Source organism: Pan troglodytes, chromosome 10 (genome assembly GCF_028858775.2).
Source record: "Pan troglodytes isolate AG18354 chromosome 10, NHGRI_mPanTro3-v2.0_pri, whole genome shotgun sequence".
NCBI classification, from domain to species: Eukaryota; Metazoa; Chordata; class Mammalia; order Primates; family Hominidae; genus Pan; species Pan troglodytes.
The window spans coordinates 34,003,220-34,026,258 of NC_072408.2; the positions used below are offsets into that span (position 1 = coordinate 34,003,220).

Below are 23,039 nucleotides of genomic sequence, written 5' to 3' on the forward strand. Positions count from 1 at the left end.
CTAATGCTATCCCTCCCCCCTACCCCCACCTCACAACAGTCCCCGGAGTGTGATGTTCCCCTTCCTGTGTCCATGTGTTCTCATTGTTCAGTTCCCACCTGTAAGTGAGAACATGTGGTGTTTGGTTTTTTGTCCTTGCGATAGTTTGCTGAGAATGATGGTTTCCAGTTTCATCCATGTCCCTACAAAGGACATGAACTCATCATTTTTTATGGCTGCATAGTATTCCATGGTGTATACGTGCCACATTTTCTTAATCTAGTCTATCGTTGTTGGACATTTGGGTTGGTTCCAAGTCTTTGCTAGTGTGAATAGTGCCACAATAAACTAATTAAATGAAAATATTCTTCTTAAATACAGCAGGATTTAATACATACATTAAAATATTGTTAATTAAAATGACATATTTTACATTTCTGTTTTAGGAATGAAAAATAACTACTTATAAATGTTACTTTTGTCCTTGTTATCTGTGGCTGACATCTCTATCCCCCTTTTATTGAAGATATAATTTTTATTTTATAAAACTATAGTGATCTTTAGAAATTATTAAGTTCTGATGATGAAGACCCTACAGAAGGGGAGGAAAGGCAGGGTGCTGACGGTCTTGCATTGGGGCAGATCCAAGGAATGGTCACCACACAGGTTGTGTTTAAGACTGGGCTGGATGTAGCACAATTAACCTTGCCAGGATAGATTATGCTTACAGGCTACCCCACTGGAATGAGGCAGGCATTGAGATGATATGTGTGGTTCAATACAGTTGATGATATGGAGGGCACATTATAAAGATGTATAGTAACAGAAAAAATATAGGCTCATCATGGAGTTATAAGTGTTTTGATAGGCAAGGTAAAGTAATATCATGCAAGTACTTAGGATTCTAGGTAGATATGTAGGCTGGTAAAACAAGAGAAACCATTCAACTAATAGTAAGGTTTCAGGTACTAGAACAGAATTCAGGGCAAGGCTCTATTCCAGCAGGGACACTGGCCAGATGAAGGCAAAGTCTCAGTTTTTGAGACATACTTGCATTATGCATGTCACACACACACACACACACGCACACACACACACACAGACACACACAGACTTCAATGCAGAACTTAGGACTAAATCTGGTGGTCAGAATTGGGATGCAAGCACCTGAACTGGATTAGCAGCCAAGGAGACTTATGCTGTTTCTGTTTGACCCTAATTGTGGCCTAGAACTGTTTACAGTGTTCCTCCATGAGATCAGGATTGACCTAGACACTGAGCAGAGTTGAGTATTTACGTGCTTTTGCTTGTAGGGATAAGAGAGCTTGGGAATGGGTACGACTCCCCATGAAGGGGTGTCTTCTGCCTTGAGGATTCCCTTCAGATATGAAGGAGTTGCCACAATGGAGGCGGCCTTCTTTGAGACTTTCCATCCTGATCATTATTTGAAATACATTAATATACAGTATTAAGACCACATGGATAAATTAAATGCCTCTCAGAGATCCTTTATAGCTCTGGGATTCTGAAAATAAGCATTTCATAATAAAAAGAATGCTATATCATTTGCTCTTTTGTATTTTTGTATTTTAAGCAATATTGAAATCTTCTTTCAGAATTTACATCTGAATGAAAGTTTGCCTTAAAATGAAGTAGGATAATCTTTGAAAAAAATCTTCTAGGGTTGTGAGAAATCTTTATTAAAGCATAAACCTTTATGTAATCTTAAGCATAGCACAAAAACATGATGTTAATAAAAGCACTTAGATTCTGTATTGTAATGTACCTATGGTTTATGTCTTGATGATTTTTTACTCTTTATTGAGGAGAGGAATAACTAAGTATACATGCAATTCAGATAGTTACTTCCAAATTCTGCCTTTAGCTAGATGACCAGTTAAAGTTGTTCACCTGACCAGAAAAGCCATTTTACTAACACATTTGTGGGAAAATATTTTATTTTGTCAGCAATAAACTCTGATTACCTTTATGTGAATGGTTTCTTCAGCCACCTTATGCACAATGTCCTAGATAAGAGAAATATCTTTTAACTATTTCTGTAAAGTTACAAAGCTTTAGTTTCCTAAATCCACTTTCAGTACCTTCCTCACTTTAATAACTTTTTTCATGGAGTTCACCAGTCCACAGGAGGCCAGTTATAGTGCCATGCAAAGAATATGAGTTTTGGGGGCAACAGATGTGACTTTGAAAATTTTTCTTTTTTTCAAAGCTCTCTGATCTTGGGCAATTGACCTAACATTTCTATGTTTTCTGACCGATGAAAGGTGGATAAGACACCTCCCTCAGAAGATTGTAGATATTACATAAGAAAACAGTTAAATCAATAACATGATGCCTGCAGGCTTATAATTTCACATAAAGATTAGTTTTTTCTCAGCTTTAGTTTCTGATATGAACAATATAGATACTGCCTACCTCATCAGATTGTTTTGAGAACAAATGATAAAAACGGTCTGAATAATAGGGTCTTAGACATATAAGTGTTTATTATTAGTCTTTCTTGTTCACGGCTCAAGTGCTCAAAAATATTTTGAGATTTCCTAATCACATGGCCTGTTGAAGTTGTTCTTTTGACCAGAAAGGTCATTTTAGAAAAACAATAGTTGTTTAGGAAGTTTCTGTGAAATTTTTACATGTCTCTCTTTAAATTCAGTTTGACCTCTTCAGTCCTATGGTATAGCACTCCTCTCCCTTTAAACATGGCCTCTTAGTGTCATTCGTGGGTACTTCGTTTTGTGCCTATAAATATTCGTGTTAGCTTTCTAGGGCTGCTGTCATGAAATACCAGAAGTGGGGTGGCTGAAATAACAGAAATGTGTTGTTACACAGTTCTGGAGGCCAGAAGTTCAAAATCAAGGTGTTGCACAGCCATGTTCTCCCCGAAGGCTCTAGAGGAGAGTGCTTCCTTGGCTCTTCTAGCTCTAGCAATACTTGAGGTTCCTTGGCTTCTAGTTGCATGACTGTCTTCTTCCTGTGTGTCTTCTGTTTGCATGTGTCTGTCTTTATGTCATATTGGATTAGGGCTCATACTAATAATCTCATTTTACCTTGATCACCTCTGTCCAGATTCTGTTTCCAAATAAGGTCAGATTCTGAGGTATTGGGGCTTAGGAGTTCAATATATTCTTTTTTGGGGGATGGGACACAATTCCACCTATAACAATTGGTATTCCCAAAGGTTCTGACCTCAGCCCCTTTTGGGTCTTGTCTTTCTCCCCAAGTAATCTTATCTAGTTGTTGACTTTAATAACAACTGTAGTGTAATGAAAAGAACATGGTGTTTGGAGTCAGACTGTCTTACATTGGACCCTGGCTATTTCACTTTTTGGTGAGTTTAGCAATGTAGACATCACAGATGTTTATTTATGCAGGTCTCAGAGTGGTATAATACACGTCAAATCCCCCAGTGTGTTCTCCCACAGCATTCTTAATTAAAATGAACATCTAGAAGCAACCCTGAGTAAAAGGAATCAGAAAAATCAACTGGAGGAATGCCACTCAAAGTGTGGTCCACAGATTTTCAGCATCTGCATCACCTAGGAGATTTTTGGATATGCAAATGCTTGGGCCTCACCTCAAGCTACTGAATCAGAATCTCTGGGAGTAGTGCTCATGTGTCTGTTCTCCAGGTGAATCGTATGCATGCTGCAGGTTGAGAAGTACTGAATTTGATCGGGTATCTGCTTTGGTGACAATGGTGGAGCTTGTAAGTTGATTGTGCAAGTGTATATGCATCTCAGGATTGTTCATGCAACAGTTAGAAGAGCCATCTCTCTTCTTTACCTTGAGTTCTTAGTAGTATTCTCAAACATACTTATGACAAAGGCAGCATTGATATTGAGGTGATGTAACATTAATTTCATCCAAGTTACCTTTAAAAGTCCTATTCTAAGCTCCATTTGGCAACTGATCTCTCTCAACATTGCTTAATGCCCTGCTCTCAACCATCAAGTTTCTGCTTTACAATTGCTTGTCCAGAGTGAGTAAGAACCCAGTGAAAAATTTTTTTGAGGAAATATGTTATGCATAGCAGCCTCTTATTATCCTCTCCAATGGGACAAGTACAACATAAATTATAATGATTTATTAGGAATGAAGAACGTATTTTACTGCCCTTACTCAGCGGTTTTCATGGAGTGCTCCAAGAATAGGAAAACATTTGTTATTTTTGGACAGGTTCAGAATAAATAAAATAGTGAATTAGTGTAAGGTGCATAGAGTTTACCATACCAAATTTTATATTTATGGAATTTGGATATCATTACAAACCAATGGATGAATGCTTTTGTACTTGCACATTGGTAATTCTGGGTCTACATTTCTTATTTTGCATTTTCCCTGCACTGACGTCTCAAATCCAGTGAGAGGGTCTAGAATTTTTTAGTGGGTCACTTGTTGCAAGGACAGAAACTTTTACCCTGTTCTTGAAAATATGCAGACATCATCTGGGGCAGATGTTGCAAAGGAGCAATGCAGTAATGAGCTGTCAGGTCAGCAAATGGGAGTATGAGGGAGAAGGCTATGTGAGGGGTTTGGGAGTCATCTAATATTTTTTCCTGAGAATTTTATGACTATCATGTATAACATGGCTTATTTTCATTTCTTTTAAAAATCAAGACGTACAGTGTACTCTTGGCGGAAAAAGTGGGTGAGAGGAACATGCATTTCTTTCCTGGGAACGTTGTATTGTTGTACCTTTTTGCATAGTATTTTTAAGTGATCAAATGAAGTGAAAGTCTTGGTATTTTGTTTTTTCCCTTTCTTTTTGTAGTCTAGGAGTTTTTCTTTAAAAAATTTTATTGCATACAGTTGTCTCTCGGTATCTGTGGGGCACTGACTCCAGGACTCCCCTTGCTTACCAAAGTATGTGGATGCTCAAGTTCCTTATGTAAAACTGTGTATAATTTGCATGTAACCTATGCATATCCTCCTGTAAAATTTAAATGATCACTAGATTACTTATAATATCTAATACAATGTAAATGCTATGTACATAGTTTTTATAGTTTGTATTTTTTATTGTAATGCTTTTCTTTTCTGAATATTTTCAGTCTGCAGTTGGTCGAGTTTGTGGATGCAGAGCCTGCAGACAAAGAAGGAAGATAGTGTATTTAAGGTTTACATGGTATTTTAATATACATATAGTGAAATAGTTATTATAGTCAAGAAAATTGACATATTCCACAGTTACCTTTTTTGTGTTAAGAGGATCTAAAATCTATTATTTTAGCAAAAATCTTGAATACAATATTATTAACTATAATTCTCTGTTGTACGTCAAATCTCAAGACTTGTTAATCCTATACATCTGCTACTTTGTCTGTTTTGACCTACATCTCCCCATTTCCTCTCCACCCTGCCGCTGGTAACCACTGTTTTAATTTCTCTCTGTGTATTTGATTTTTATTTTTAGATTTCACATGTGAGATCATACAGTACAGAAGTCTTCTTACATACAAATGAAATGATAAAACTGATTAGATGTTCATGTGGATATGGATGTTTTTACTTATTTTTCTAAAATTTATTGAGTGTCTGCTATACAACTGGTTTGGGCATAAAGGTGACTAAGATTTGTTGTTTCCTCCAAAGAGATTTTGATTTATTAGGGGAGACTGTTAAATCATCTGTCAGGCGGTAAAATAATTTATGTTGTGACTTATATTTATCTATCCCTGTCCAATTAATAATTGTTGTATGACCATTACTAATTATTGCTCTGGTCTATAAAGTAGTTATTCTTAAGTTTTGGTGTGCATTGGAATTTGGTATGTAAGTTTTCTTGGAGATTTCATTAAAAGTACAGATGGTCTGCCCCTATCTCCGATGAGTTTTATTCCATAAGTCTGTAGTGGGTCGTGGGCATATGTATTTGTAAAGGGTAATACAGATAATTTTGATGCCTACCAAAGTTCAGGGACCTCTGCTGCATGTGATTAGAAGCAGGCATTCTATTTACTTGTGGCATGAGTGGATTAAGAATTGTATGATTTTTTAAAAATCAGGAATTTGCCTGGAATTTTGAGCCAGAACTCAAGAGAGAGCAATTTACTCACAGTGTTAGCTGTTGAAGACTTAATCCTGTTCATGGATCAGAAGGATTCTTTTGGTATTATTCTTTCCTTCTAGTGTGCTTAAGGACATTGGATCTTGCTTCTTGGTTATTGGTTTGAATGAAACTCACCCTGCACAGATGGGCAATAGTTTTCGAGCACAGATGGAGAAGGAACAGTAAGTTCATGGGCAGAGCCCACATTTAGGAACAAGTAAGAGAAAAAGATGAAGGCTGGAGGTAGAGGCACTAAGCAAAATAAACATTTACCTGGTCATTATGGAAAATGTTCTATTTTTTCTTACTTTAAATAAGCAGGTACATAGCAAATGTTTTAGGAGCTCATCCAGATTTACTTTATTTATTGCTATTAAATTACATAATAAATACCTTCCAAGCACTCATTAAAATAAAAATAACAATGCAGCAGAATTGGAATAGCAAGAGACCTCAGTGAGAAATTACATGTTTTTCCTAAAAAGCAGAAGGAACTGAGTTAACAAGGATGGAAGCAGTTGACTGATTTTTTGTTTTAGCCAGTAAAGATCTCAAGTTAGTACAGCCAGGAGACTTCTACTAAAAACAGAATTACTGCTTCTGGTGGCGCAACTTCTCTTTCAGTATTTGATATCTGCTTTAGTTGTGCTATTTGATTTCCTAGTTTTGTGTTATGTCCTCAAAGGAGCATAATATATGTATATAATCATTGCTACATATTTTACATTTTAATAATTTCCATTTACAATTTATTCTCACCTTCTGCCTAATAAGCATATTAGAATTCTGACAATTCATCAGCAAAGGTTTTATTTAGCAATTGCTATGTAGAGTACTACTACCAGGCTGAATGGTGAACACAGATACACAAGAAGCCCTAAAGTCTAACTTCAGATAAATGAATGGACAATGGGGAAGTACATAACTAGTGGCCCTGTTCCCACTTCTGTCGAGGTAATTCAGAACATTTTGGGAACGGCTGACCTACCAACCTGCTTTCTCTTCTGTAGGCTTAGAGAGCATTTATTTATCTGGCAGCTGCAGCATTTTGCTCTTTTAATTAACCTCCTCTTGTCCTACCCAGATAGTTTTAAAAATCAATCACTTTCTTAAAATATTCAATGTTTTCTTATTGCTGGCAGAATAAAGGTCAAATTTATTAATATCACCTATAAGGCTGTATAGTAGTGGTTCTTAATCAGGTAAGATTTTGTCCTTAAGGGGACTTTTGGCAAAACCTGGAGGCATGTTTGGTTCTCACAACTGGGTATGGGAAACGGGTTCCATTGGCACCTAGTGGGTGGAGGTCAAGGATGCTGCTTAGCCTGCTACAGTATTCAGGACAGGTCACCAAAAGAAAGAATCATTGACCCCTAGCGTCAATAGCACTGAAGTTCAGAAAGCTTGCCCTAGAGGGTCTGGCCCCTGCCTGCTTCACCAGCCTTATCTTTGGCTGTTTTCCCATTGCACTCTCCACTCCAGGCACACTAGCTTCCTTTCAGTTCTTTGAATAGCCTGTATGGTTTTTTTTTTTTAATTTTTTTTATTTTAGGGCTTTTGTATTTGTGGCTCTCCCTATATCAACCCTCTTCCCACTTCTTTCATTTGCTGAGTAGGAACTTCAGAGCTCAGTGAATAGCACTCCTCAAAGCAGCCTCCCATACTTCTCCCACTGGGTTAGATTGCTTTCCCCTTAGAGCGCTATGTATTCCTGTCCTTGGACATTATTAACAATTCTAATTAAATAATTCATTGTGTAACTGGTTGTTTGTATCTTATCTTTCCCATTAGAATACAATTTTCAGGAGAGCAGGGCCTATTCACTGTGGTTCCCTCAGTGGCCAGCATAGTGCTTTGTGCTTGGTAGTCACTCAATAAATCTCTCTTCAATGAATCAGTCATCAAGTAAGATAATGTATCTTACAGTGATTTACAAAGAATTAGACCCATCAACTATTTTTGACACATAGAGGGGTGACCTCCCTCCTTTAAATTGATAAGGCATTTATTTGTAAACCAATATTTGGTATTAATCATATATAGTTCTATGCAGTAGTTATAGGCAAAACAGTATATGTCATGGCTTTTTGGATGTGGTTATTTTGATACAACAATATAATGTCACTCTGTTTTCAAATCACCATCTCTTGCTCTCTCACCCCTTTCACCTCAATTACATATAACTTTCAATTTCTACTGTATTTTTACATTGTTTGATTTTTAAAAATTTAATGAGCATTGCTTCTATATTAAGACAGATGACTAAAAATTTAAAATTATATTGATGCTGAACTGGATTCTAAGATTGTATCATTGAATTTCCCAAACTATAATTTTACAGGAGTTTAATAGTATTAATATAATACATACATATTATTGACTATGGAGAAATCTGTGAGAAATTAAATTGAAGATTAATGGTGTAATTTGGAGTTGAGAATAAGGGATCATTTTATGATCTAAACATCCTGCTTGGCTCTCTGTCTAATATATACTCAGTCAAATATAGTTAGCATAATTAGGCAGCCAACACAAAGCAGAGGTGTTTGTCCTCTGGATTTTTCAAATAGAAAACAGACTGAATATCCTTATTAAAACGATTAATCCATTTATTATCCAAAACAAATTAGAATAAACATTACAGCTAAAGAGAGTAATAAGAAAATTTAAATTACAGGTCATTCTGTTTGAGTACTTTTATAGAGAATGGCTGAATCATTGGCCCTTTCCGAGGTAGGTAAAGTCTAATAAACATTTGACTCCTATTCTTATGGTTTATCTGCCAGGCGGTACCTGACCTTCATCCTGTCCCTTACAGTGTGGGTTTGGCAAAGGGGGCTGGGCTCAAGGTGAACATATCTGCTGACATTGCTTGGTAATATAAAACACACGTGGTCCGTGTTTAGTTTTCCTGGAGTTAAAATGCATGAAATCGCCGCTTATCATGTCATGTACCCATTATATCCATTTACGTGTTAACTGGATGTGATGATCTCTAAATACATGAATTATGTCTTCCACTCTTTTTCCCCCAACCTCTTTCTCTCTTGTGCATATTATTCAGTTAATGCTTTTTGAATAAATGGATTAGATTGAACCACATGAAATTGCCAAGATTCAGCCATTTTTGAACTACAAAAATTGCATTTTCATATGGTTCAGCTTAAAATAAATACAAACTTTGTATTCATTTTTTCATAAAAGTAATATTCTAATAGTGAAACAAAGTTGAAAGAGTTCTATGTGTACTTGGAGTAGGTACATAATGGTTCAAATAGATTTTTATAGGCTAACCAGAGAACATAGCTATAATTTAAACCAGCGATTCTGTAGGGAAAGGCATCTCAGGCTGAACACTCATGTATGAGTATATAACATATTTGGTATATAACGTGTATATATATATATATCATGTTTATGGGTTGGTGACATACATCATGACACCTTGAAGAATTTTCTTCATATTGTGATAGAATAGTTAATAGAAATTGATTTTCTAGTCATTTGATCTTGGACTAGCAATTAGGGATGGATAGAGAATTAGGTGATAATGTCAGTGTTGTTGGAAACTCTGCCCTCTTCTTGAGGCATTAACTCTCACTGGTGAAAGAAAATCTTTGTCTAGGGAGCAGAGTCTTTGGGATCTGATCAAATGTAGGAAAAATGTGCAATTACAAAAAGCAAACCTCCTTCCTAAGGGCCGATGTAGTCTGTGTCAGTGGTCTGCATTGAATGAAGGTCATTTTTAGTCATTATCTATTTCCTAATATTAGGGTTTTGGGAATTCCTTAGTTCATGGACATTTGACCCTCAGGAATATATGTATGTTCATGAAAAGCCCCATAATGTGAGTGGGCACATGGTGGTGTTTCATAAGGTGACACAGGAAGGGTAATATTTCTGTTAAAGGGTGATGTAACCCACAATAATTCCAGCCTTTGAAAAGCAAGGGTAACAGCTTGAGTGTCGTTCTGCTCCCTGGACAGGGTGGAATAACTTCCCAGGTGCTAGTCTGACATGGCTGTGTGGGTAGGCTGGCAGTTCATGTACGTGTTTCCATGCAGGGCAGATCCTTAGCTGGGGGAGAAGAAGAGGTTGCGGTTTGGATCAAAAATTTTTATTTACTCTTGGAATTCCCTGAGGGTAGAATAATAATAGTAATAAAATCCATGAAAAAATGTGAAGCATTGCTGAGTGGGAGGATATTCTTAGGTGAGAATGCTGTTTCCTTTTCTGATTTTAGTTTTTTTAGATAAGTAGAAAAATATGGGAAGCTTCACATACTCTTCTGTTTCTGTTTGTCTGATTCATATATGGTAAGAGAAGCTAACAACACTCTCGATGCCCATAAATATAAGTAGCTCCAAGCAGGTCTGCTGTTTTTGCCTTGTTTAAAAAGGAGCCACAGATTTTTTTAAATTAATGCATCAAGAAGTCTTATATGAGGGTTGTTTCTGGAAAAAAATGTATTCCTATGGAACTTAAACAAATAAATCAGACAGATAATGACATGATTACCAATGCTTTTCATGCCGGGGGTCTTGAAGCTGTGAACACTTCATACTAGTCTGAGTAGGAATAATACCAACATTATTATTATAGATACAATTATTAGTACAAACATAATGTTTTTTATTCCTTATAACATTTCACATATATTTGATTTGCAAAACAGTCCTCAGAACTCTTGTCAGAGATATTGGCAAAGTTTGTTTACATCCTAATGTGCATGCCAATCAATTACAAGATGTATTACTGGATTCTAGCAGAGAAATTCTGGGTTGAATGAAATTGAGAAAGGTCATATTACTTAAATGAAGTCCTTTCCTGTACCCTTTCTCAGGTGATTTTCCTCCTCATAGCTATATCCTCCTGCTCCATATTTTAAACATTATGTTATTGTTAAAATTGCCAAGAGAGATGTTTGCAATTCATCATTCACCGTGATCTCTTGGACTTACACATGCTATACTTTTCCAGGTTGGTATTGTGCCATCAATAACTGCTTTTTAAGTGCACTTTTCAGCCAAATTTTCAATGTTATTTAAGTTATAAACCATGTTTCCCCAGTCTGATAATAGGAGGCAAGCAGGGCCTTGTTAAAATCTTTGCTAATGTTAAGAAGAAATAACGTTTTACAATATTTCTCATAATATACTAGCTAAATTTTCTTATCAGATAAACTAAATTGGTCTGGAAAAGTCATCCTGAAAATATTAGACTACTCTAAAACATAATTAAGACTAACAATAAAGTAGGCCACCATAAATATTCAAATTATGCTTCAGATGTTACAACATATATATCAACAGAGGTGGCACTGTTCTGGAACATGGAGGTCGTAGGGTTTTTGTTGAAAGGGAGAAATTCGTAGCGTAGTTGACTACTATACTTGTGATCCCCAAGTTCTCAAAGTGTATATATACAGGTAAATGTCATTCTTTATACTTTTCTTTGACTTTGTCTGCCTTCAAGAGCCTCCTTGGCGCTACACCCTAAAACAGACAACTCAGCTCTTACTGTATTAGTCAGGGCTCTTTAGAGGGACAGAACTAATAGGATGTGTGTGTGTGTGTGTGTGTCTCTATGTATATATATATATATATATAAAGGGGAGTTTATTAAGTATTAACTCACATGATCACGGGGTCCCACAATAGGCCATCTGCAGGCTGAGGAGCAAAGAGAGCCAGTCTGATTCCCAAAAACTGAAGAACTTGGAGTCTTATGTTCCAGGGCAGGAAGCATCCAGCATGGGAGAAAGATGTAGGCTGGGAGGCTAGGCCAGTCTCTCTTTTCACATTTTTCTGCCTGCTTTATATTCTGTCTGCACTAGTAGTTTCTTAGATGGTGACCACCCAGATTAAGGATGGGTCGGCCTTTCCCAGCCCATTGACTCAGATGTTAATCTCCTTTGGGAACACCCTCACAGACACACCCAGGATCAATACTTTGCATCCTTCAATCCAATCAAATTGACACTCAGTATTAAACACCACACAGTCCACGACTCCTTTACCGTGGAGCTTTAGGTACAGTCTAGAGTTATCATGGTCATTCTCTCTTTAATAAGTAAAAGTGGAAATAATAATAGTACCTACCATATAAGGGTTGTAGTGAGGAGCTGATGTGCCCTGAGATTAAGGCCACACCTCCTCTATAACTTCTGCGTGCATCATTAAGGGTGAAGAGGAAGCTCCAGAAACCCATTACTCCTACTTCTGAAACCCAAAGCCTTACCTTTACCATTTGCTTTGAATTTATTGAGACAAATTTCATTGTGTCCTTAACCTCAAGTCAGTAACAACAACAACAACAAACCTCTGTTTCCCAGGTCCCACCCCATCATGTTCCATTCTGTCTATACTTTCTAGAGTCCATGGACCATTTTCAGCAAAGTCTTCTATAGTTTCAGATTTTTCTCGAAATATTCCTTTCACCTTCTTGCTCTGACAACTGGCTCTCCCTAAGGTTGCTGCTTTCACTGCAAGCCTGTCAAGAGGTGGCTGTTTTTCCCACTTACAACCATACTTCATACCACTAGGCTTGGGAGTAGAATAGATGTCTTCCTTGCTTGTCATTGTGGTTTTCAGATCATGCTCTTGCCTTTCTCTTAAGCTCCCTTACACTACTTTTGTTTCTTTTGCCTACCCAACCCTTGGGTCCTCTCTCCTCTTTACCTAGCAATCTTGTCTTGTGGCTTATTCTATTTCTCCCATATTAACATTATCTAAATTCGGGGCCATTTAAATATGTATATAGATGATCCTTCTTACACACTCCCAGTTCCTAGGATTCCACTTCTCCATGACCTTATCTTCCAACCTCAGTTAATTGCTTCCTCACTCATACCCAGACCTTATCAGTAATGGCAACCCCGTCTTCATCTCAGTTTCAGGCATTCTACTCTGACCACTATCTTTGGGTCCGCAAGGATGCCAGTGTGTCTTTGATCCTTTCTGAGCTTTTCCTCCTCAGCAGTGGCTGATAATAAGTTAGATTTTGTGCCTTTTTATTTTAGTAAAAGGCGAAAGATTTATTCGTTATGAAGAGAAACCAGAGACTTGCCTTTTTATTTTAGGAACATAAGTTCCTAAAATACACTTGGGTGACTTCATGGAAGAGGTAGTTGTGATTATTCCTTATTTACATGAGGAGCCAGATGAGACCTCAATGGGAGGTAAATGCAGCTCTGAAAGCAGTGCCCTGTGTTAATTCTAAGATCATTTTTCTTTCAGACATTGCTGTGGTAATGTTGCTATCCTTATCTTGACTCTCTAGAAACTTCTCTAGAGTCCTGCATGGGGTGTGTGTGTGTCTGCATGAGAGAGAGAGAGAGAGAGAGAGAGATAGGCAGACATTTAATGTGGTTCTTCCGTGTGGGCATGATCATGAGGGCTGGAGTCAACTCTCCTCACCTAGGTTCATTGTTATTCTAGGGAGACCTTGACCTGTACTTAACTAATGAGGTGATGGTGATATAGAAGTACAGGGTGATTGCACTTTCCTTTGCCTTTATAATCCAAGTAATCCATGTTTTGGCTTTTTAAAAAAAGTAATTGTTTATAATGTCATTATGGCATGTTCTGCTATATTTTCTGATACTTAGCCATCTTATCACATCAGTTTAAGTTCCTCAGGCATGGGATATGGAAACTGTATACTGTGCTGTTTACTAGGGTTGGCAGCTCTGCAAGCAGACAACCTGCTAATTATTAGCTATGTGACCTTAGATGAGTTTGTTAACTTTTCAGAAACATAATTTTCTTATCAATAAAATGGTTCTGATAACACCTCCCTAATAAGCATAATATTAATGTTAAAAAGATAACATGTAGGTAAATCTGTCCAGCACATCAGACACATGCTAGGTGTTTCACAATTAATGGTTTTCTTCTTTCCGTCAAGTGAAACCCTGCTTCCACTGGGAGCTTCCCTTACAGATTATAAATCGTAACTGAATGCTTTGAGATAGCTTGCCTGATTTCATTTAGAATCAAAACAAAAGGATTTTTAAAACCAGTTAGTGAAAGTTAAAATGTCACCTAATTTTTAATTAAAAAATTAAATATGGTGAGAACATTTTCCATTTTTAGTATTTAACATATTATTCAGTTAAAAAATCTCTTTATAAATTTTCTAATGCATGTCTATTAGTTACATATTAAATACATGTATTTTAGCCTATACTTGAAAAAGTGAAAATAATTATGCTGCGGTAGCATACAGATAGTAAATGGCAGATATTCCTATATTAGATGTGAAGGAGGGTTGAAGAGAAGCAAACAGGAACTGGGAAGTAGTTTGGACTATAGTTTGTCCTTTTGGGTGGTTGTACTGACTGTTATGGCAGATGTCTCTTTTTCTGACTAATAAAGTTGATTTTACTCACATTTATTCCTGGCTTCTACCTCGCAACAGGTGGCCAGTCAGACTGCATTCGACTCTGCAACTGCTGGCTGTCAGTAGCTTTGAGAGCCTTCTGCTGTGATTAAAGCAATAGTTTAGAGGAAACTTAGGATAGTTATTTGAGTTTGTACAATTTGTGTGAACTTACTTATAAGCTAAGATGGATTCTGGTGACTCTCACAATGCTTTTCTTTTGTGCTGTGTTGTTATGTTTGACCATGCACAACTCTAGAATTAGCCATGTAGTAAGCATTCAATAGCTGAGAGTTGAGAATAGTTTCATACATTTCTCTGCTTTGAGCCTTAGAGAAAAGAGTTCTTTCTCCAAGGCTTACTGGCTTCCTCTCCTGTAGACATAGAGAAGTGCAAAGGATAAAGATGAGAGGAGGAAGTGGGAACTCACTGTGAAGGAGCCAAGAACTGTCATTCTGTCACGGGTCTAGCTGGTTCTTGAGTCTAGGTACTAGTCTAGATAGACGAGGTTATTGATCCTAACTCAGCTTACCACAGGAGAGGGCCAGACTAAATCCATAGAAAACAAGTTTTCACACTTGCCTTTGGATACATTCCTTGAGAACTTGTTATAGTACTAGGCTATTAGAGAGGTATTTTGAGAATTTTCTCTTACAACAAAAACACAAGAGACATTGTCTTCTTCTAACCATAATGTGGCCCCATGAAAATTGAACTCAACCAGTCTGACCCTGGAGCCTACCTCTATAGCAGATGAGTTAGGAAGCCAAGACCTAGACTGGAGATTCAAAGTCCTTCAACATAGAAAACGAAGGCTAGTTGGATAACAGGGAACCAGGGTATTAGCCAATTGCATCTTAGAAATCTGGAGCTAATCTTGTGGTTCCCCGAAGCATTTGGTAGAGCAGAAGCAGCAAAACATGGCAATTAAACTAGTGAATTTTACAGGCAGATACCTGAATAAAGTCTCTGCTTTACTATTTTCTACCTATGAAAAATTGGGCAAATTAATGAATCCTTGTGTACTTTAGTTTCTCATCTCTAAAAGGGAAATATAATCTGCTGCACTGAAGATTTAGAATAAAAAAATACACTTTGAAGAGAGGCTGACATATGGCAAAGTGCCACAAAGGAGGTTCTGCTGAAGGACGGGGGTACAACTTACTCTGTGTATCTTAGGACAACTTTGATGTTCTGTGCAAGAAAAAAATCATTAGACTTTTGGGATTCCAATGTGAAAGGTGCTACACAAATATTAATATTATCAATCACAACATTAGCACACAAAAAAACTAGGAATGTTTTTTGCTTTGTTTGTTGCAACAAATTTCACCTTCTTAGAAATTTTTAAATTTTATGATTTCTTTTGAGAATAATTTAATATTCTCTAGTAGCTTTTCTTTCCACAACTCCACTTTCCCATGATCAATACTCCAGTTTATTAATTTGTTTGACTGTGAATATTATGTTCTTAGTTCCTTTCCTTATTCTAGGGCTATGCCAAAGGGCTGTATGCTGCATGTTAATTCTTTATCTTGCAATCACACAAGTGCATTTCAAAATAGTAACTTATATGCAAATCCTTGGTCCAGCATAGAACATTTTCATTTACATATTTTAAATTAGTTTGCTTTCAGTTAAATGACTTTGTCTAATTTTATACTTATAAATATCTGGCAGATGTTATTTAGCTAAATTTAAAAATTAGGAATAATTATTGTAGAAATAGTGCTTTTATATATGCCATTCTGTGACCCATGGGAGAGTCATTATTCAAAAAGAGAAGAGAATTCGCTGGGAAAAAATACGTCTTCGAGCTGTTGATTTTTAAAGGAAAGACCCTAAAATTATTATGAAATCAAATAAGTTAGGCCTATAATTTCAAGCTGTGTTCTGATTTATCTCATGCTGTTTAATATTGCCGCATAAGTGATACCAGCATGGTCAAGCGTTTAAATGCAAATTTACAATTCTAAATGCTTTCTTTTGTTGAAGCCATTTTGTTTAAACTCTAAATCCCCAAAATATTTATCATAATTTTGAGTATTTTTAGAAATGGAAACCTTTGCTAAAAATAGAAGATACAAAGAATAAACCAAATAATAGCATTATTCAGCAAATTCAAAACATAGACTGTCTCCCAGGCTCTGCAAACCAAAACAAAGCTGGACAGAATGAACACTGTCTGCCAGCTGATAGAGGAATCAGAGCTGTTTGTGAGAAAAACAAGGAAGTGTACATCATGAAAGGTCAAGTTGAGCTGGAGTTGGAAAGAGAATCAGACCAAGAAGCAGATCTTCTTGTTCTAGTGACAAGAGATGTTTCCAGGTTTTGCCAAGAACCTGGAAGTTTAGAAGTTTGTATCAGCAAGAAAAAAGCAAATCCATCATGGGTTTGCCCTGTTGTGTCTTGTGGGGAATCCAAGCAGGGGTGCTTTAAGGGCAAACCTCAAAGGAACTTATGTTTTTCTTTCTGTCTTCTTTATGTGACTCTTTGACTGGGTATCTATTCAGGTAAATCTCTGAAACAAGTGAGGAATGGAAACCACACCAGTGGAACACCTTAGCAACATTTCCATTTCAACATTAGTGTATCAGAGGGTTAGAGAAAGACAATAAACTCATTTTAATTAATCCTTTTCATGGTTAATGTTTATGCTCATCTAAACAGGATGATGTGAAAGTTCTTCCAATTATATTTTAAGTAGGCTTCTTTTTACCCTTGGAATTTGAATTATTAACGATCCTCATTGATTGGGTTCCTGCATGTACTAAAATATATATGGTATAAAAAATGAACAGGGTTGGTTGTTTGCCATGTTAGTGTGTATTACCAGTTAATTTCGTCTTGACTACTTCTTTATCTTGGGTTCCTCTGCAGTACATATGGTAGGTGCTCAATATTTTTATTAAATATATTTTTTCCTTAGGTAAAAACTCTAGTATGCATTGTAATTAAGATGGGGCAAGCAATTTGCAAAAATCAGAGCTAGAATACAAAATTTGAATTGTCCTAATTTTTCTTATAAAACATCTTTTTCATTATTAGATGCCTTTAAAATGCAAGGCTTATTCTCTACTAAGTGTTACACAAAGCAAGTTAAAACAGAGTTTATTATTTTTACAATAGCAATTGTAAAACAATAGCCATCCAATGTTCTGACTAAATTTTACCCACTCTGCTTAAATATGAATGATAGATTTCATGCAGAAACTGTTTCATTTAAGTACAAACAGTCCATAATATTTAAAAAATCTATTTCATACTGAGAGAAGGGCTGTCAAAGATTAGCTTTTCATTAGAAATCAGAATTTTTTCTCGTTCAAAAAGTTTCATTTATTTATTTACTTATTTTTTAATTTTTAAAATTTCAACATTTATTTTTGATTTGGGGGTACATGTGCAGTTTTGTTACCTGGGTAGATTGTATGATGCTAAGGTTTAGGGTATGGTTGATCCCATCACCCAGGTACTGAGCATAGTACCCAATAGTTAGTTTTTCAACCCTTGTTTCCCTCTCTCCTTCCCTCCTCTAGTAGTACCCGGTTTCTATTGTCGCCGTCTTTATGTCCATGAATACCCAATGTTTAGCTCCCACTTATAAGTGAAAACATGCATGAACATATGAGTGTATGTGTCTTTTTGGTGGAATGATTTATTTTCTTTTGGATACAGAGAAATATGCAGAGAATTGGGATTGCTGGGTTGAATAGTAGTTGTGTTTTAAGTTCTTTGAGAAATCAAACTACTTTCCACATTGGCTGAATTAATTTACATACCCACCAGTAGTGTATGTGTGTTCCCTTTTCTCTGCAGCCTTAGCAGCATTCTTTTTCTTGACTTTCTGATAGTCATTCTGACTGGTGTGAGATGGTATCTCATTGTGGTTTTGATTTACATTTCTCTGATGATTAGTGGTGTTGAGCATTTTTCATATGTTTGTTGTTTGCTTGAATGTCTTCTTTTGAGAAGTGTCTGTTCATGTCTTTTGCTCATTTTTTTAATGGGGTTATTTGGTTTTTGCTTGTTCAATTGTTTGAGTTTCTTACAGATTCTGGATATTAGATCTTTGTTGGATGTATAGTTTGCACATATTTTCTCCCATTATGAAGGTTGTTTACTCTGTTAATGGTTTCTTATACTGTGCAGAAGCTCTTTAGCTTAATTAGCATTGACTTGTCAATTTTTGTTTTTGTTGCAATTGTTTTTGAAGACTTAGTCATAAATTCTTTCCCAAGGCCAATGTCCAAATTGGTGTTTTCTAAGTTTTATTCTAGGATTCTTAATAGTTTGAGATCCGAAATGGTTTCTCATATGGGACATTAACTTTGTCTAGCTGCGAAGCAAAACCAATCTGCAGAGATTGGGCTCTAACCAAACAATAGGCATTTTGGACATTATCACTAAATCATTTTAGAAGAAGGTATGAACAATAGGACCTATATCTCTATCCAGGCAACTATTCATCTAACTTTCCATGAGAGTTCATTTTCTATTAATATACTACAGTCAGGTTACTTATACTGTGGATTTTGGGGCACTCTATTTCCAATAGCATATATCAAGAATACACAGAAAATGAAAGAGAATGAATGCTGAGATCATGGAGCTGTTTACTGACTTTCCTGAATACCAGATTTTGTTGGGATGAGAGGGGAAAGAAATCTGCCTGATGCAGAAAATATCTCCAAATGGGAAGCATGCAAGAGAAATAGGAACAAAGAGTGTTTTCAAGCAGTAGAGGTAAGGCAACCGATTCCAATATTGAAAAACTTGCAATTAAATCAGATACAAAAAGAATCTTTCAAAGTTATCTAAACTTTCGACTTTTCACAATCTTAGCAAATGCCTATTTAACTCTCTTATAAGTCTTCTAATAACATAACTGAGGATAAAGATGATGTGCAGAAGAAAAACATTGAATGAGAGAAAATTATATGTGGGAAGTTTTTGGGGAAGATTTGTGTTTTTTTTCTGTACCTAATTTTTCTCCTTCCATTTGACAGCAGGTCAAGTTCAGACTGTAAGGAGTAGATGCAGTAGTGAAGCTATCCATCTCAGGTGAATTGAAAAAGTACAGAACTACAAAATGCCATCATTCCCTCTCTGTGTTGATTTCTGGTGAAGGTCAGAGGTATGTTGCTGCTGTTGGAAATTTAGAGGAAATTCAGAGGAAATTCCAGATACACTTCAGTATCTTTTTAGTTACAAAATCATGATTTTAAGCTCATGGTTCATAAGTCTTGGTTTGTGAACCTTGTAGTTTGTGCAGTACTCCAGTAAAATGGCAAATTCTTTGTTTTATCTGATTTTATCTAATTTTCCAATAAAGTTATTCAGCCTGTAAAGCATAGTATATCCTATATCCTAGATGTATATATGATTATTAAATTTAGATCTGAACTCAAAAGAAAGTTTATCTAACACAAAAAATATTTAGATGTATACAAAATTTCCTGCACCTTTTATAGCATAAATCAAGGCAAATGCCACATATCACAGAGGGAGGTCCACCTCTTGTCCACACAGTAGGTGTTCACCCTCCCCTCACTAAGCCCCTTTCCCTCCACTTCCAACCTAGTTACTCCAGGTAACAATCCATTGTTATTTCATTCATTTTGCTATTGGAAAACAGGCCGAAATACCAATCCTTGGCTCTCTATGAACCCGTGATTTCTGTCTTTCTTGGCTTCATTTTCATCACTAATGCTCATTGATTCTCTTTGTCTCTCACTGTCTTTTTCTCTCTCTTACCAGAACATCAACTCACAAAACTGCTTAGTAGGTAGATATTTTAATAAGAATTTCAAATATTAGATGTATCCAACAGTATAATCCTAGGCAGAGGGGGAAACAGTGACTGTGGTTCAGGTTTGAGATTGCTGGTATGGTTGCTCCCCTCATTCAGCCATGGGAACCCCTGGGAATGAGAACTACTTGCTGGTATACACTCATATCTTCCCAGCACAGTTACTGGCACATGATAGACACTCAGTCAATAATCGGAGTGGATAAACAAGTGATTATATAACTATCTGTCTTGCTTGACGAAGGGAGTTAAAGTTTATGCTACAGCTGTTCAGTACATTTGCCTAAAAGCAGACAAGAATATGTGATTTGAGCACTAGAAATGTTTTCATCCAGAAAAGGGTTAAATCTAATTACATTATTTTATGTACCCAGTTCGACAAGAATTGCTTGCTCAGATTATATGAGTGAGGATTGAATGAATTAATACACTGAAGCACTTAGCAAGTTCCTGGCACATGGTAACACTCAAAAAGTACTAGCTATTACTGTTATTATTATTATTTTATTAAGAGAGAAAAAGTGAATGATTGCCTGACAGGAATGATAATTAATTCTTCTTAGAGGAAATAATCCTTACATCCCAGTGTTGTGTTTGCTATGGAAGAAAATGGCATTAAATATAATTCTATACATTTCTTCTAGGATCACCATTTTAAAATATAAAACTGATCATGTCATAGACCTTCTTAAAACCCATCAAAGGCTTGCCGTTGCCTTCAGTATGAAATTGGAAGTCTTTAGCAGGACATGTAAGGCTCTTCATCGCTTGGCCTCTAAATTTTATCTAATCCAGTTTTAGAAGCCTTTCCTTTACACCAACCAGGACAGAAATCATCATCTTAGCCACCAGAACACAGAATGTTCTTGGTGAGAAGGGCCAGTGGATTGGGGAACTGACTGCTGTAGTTCAGAAGAGGTTTGGTTTTCCAGAGGGCAGTGTAGAGCTTTATGCTGACAAGGTGGCCGCTAGGGGTCTGTGCCATTGCCCAGGCAGAGTCTCTGCGTTACAAGCTCCTAGGAGGGCTTGCTGTGAGGAGGGCCTGCCATGGTGTGTTGCAATTCATCATGAAGAGTGGGGCCAAAGGCTGTGAGGTCATGGTGTCTGGGAAACTCCGAGGACAGAGGATTAAATCCATGAAGTTTTGTGGATGGCCTGATGATCCACAGTGGAGACCGTGTTAACTACTACATTGACACTGCCATGTGCCATGTGTTGCTCAGACAGGGTGTGCTGGGCATCAAGGTGAAGATCATGCTGCCTTGGGACCCAACTGGTAAGATTGGCCCTAAGAAGCCCCTGCCTGACCACATGAGCATCGTGGAACCCAAAGATGAGATACTGCACACCACCCCATCTCAGAACAGAAGGGTGGGAAGCCAGAACCGCCTGCCATGACCCAGCCAGTCCCCACAGTGTAACAGGGTCTCCTTGGCAGCTGTATTCTGGAGTCTGGATGTTGTTCTGTAAAGATCTTTAATAAAATATTGTACAAAGACAGAAAAAAAAAGAACGATACAGTGGACTTTGGGGTCTTGGGGGAAAGGGTGGGAGGGGGTGAGGGATAAAAGACTACAAATTGGGTATAGTATATACTGCTCAGGTGATGGGTACACCAGAATCTCACAAATCGCCACTAAAGAACTTATTCATGTAACAAAACACCATCTGTTCCTCAAAAACCTTTGAAAATAAAAAAAATAAAAAAAAGAAGCCTTTCCTTATTTAGAGTCCTTTCCCACAATTTGGGCTGTGTGTCCCAAGCATCTGCTAATCAAATATTATGAGATTACTTGTACCATAGTACTTATCATACTGAATTGTATAGATCTGCTTCTCTGTTCATCTCCATAATTAGACCTCTTGTTTTCCCAGTATTTAGTATAGAAATTAGCAACCTTTTTCTGTTTTAGTAAGTGTTCTAGGATTTGCAGACCATACTGTCTCTATTGCAACTACTTATCTCTGCTACCATATCACAAAAGCAGCCATGGACAATAGGCAAAAGAGTGAATATAACTGAGTTCAAATAAAACTTTATTTAGGGGCACTAAAATTTAAATTTTATATAAACGTGTCATGAAATATTATTCTTACTTTGATTGTTTTCATTCATTTAAAAATGTAAAAACTATTTTCAGTTTGTGGGCCATATAAAACCAGGCTACAGAAAAATTTTGGCCATTGTGGTATCTGCCAATCCTGGCAGAGAAATGGTGCTCAATCAGTACATTTCAGTAAATGAGAAGTGAGTAAAGGGGTGTTTTCACTGAAATCATTTTCAAACACAAAGAGAAAACTTAAATGAGCAGCTCTTGCCTGTAGTATAAACTCCTTAGCATGAAATAGAATAGTCTTTACAGTTTGGTTTGTAGGTAGATAATTTTCACCTTCATCCTTATTATCTGACTCCCTGTCCATATCCCAGTGTTATCTGTGCTGCAACTCATTGACACAACTAATTGACATTCTCTGAAAACACCATGCCCATTTCTACCTTTGGGCTTTGTGTCTTACATTTTTCTTTACTTGGAATGTTCTTTCATTCTTTTTAAGTTTTCTTAGTGAGCTATTATTTGTCCCCTGATATTCAGCTCAAAACTACCTCCTTTGGAAGTGTAGGGTCGCCATTTTTTCCCAGTAGAAATGAAAGGATGGGGGCTGTAATGAGGGCATATTCCCTCTGTGTTTCTGTGGGGCATTGGTATGATAATACTAGTGTGGCAGTTTTCATGTTGTATTTTAATTCTTGTCTTTCTTGTGTTTCTCCTTCTTACTATGTTCTGAAGTCATTTTTAT

The 23,039-nt window shown here is 36.7% G+C and overlaps 1 protein-coding gene and 1 pseudogene across 16 annotated transcripts in view; both read left to right on the forward strand.

Moving 5' to 3' along the window:
* The window catches only part of TAFA2 (TAFA chemokine like family member 2), a 541,094-nt gene that overhangs the window by 217,556 nt on the left and 300,499 nt on the right, over positions 1-23,039 (forward strand). The gene's annotated exons all lie outside the window — the stretch shown is intronic.
* Positions 21,133-21,757, forward strand: LOC129136632 (small ribosomal subunit protein uS3-like; annotated as a pseudogene).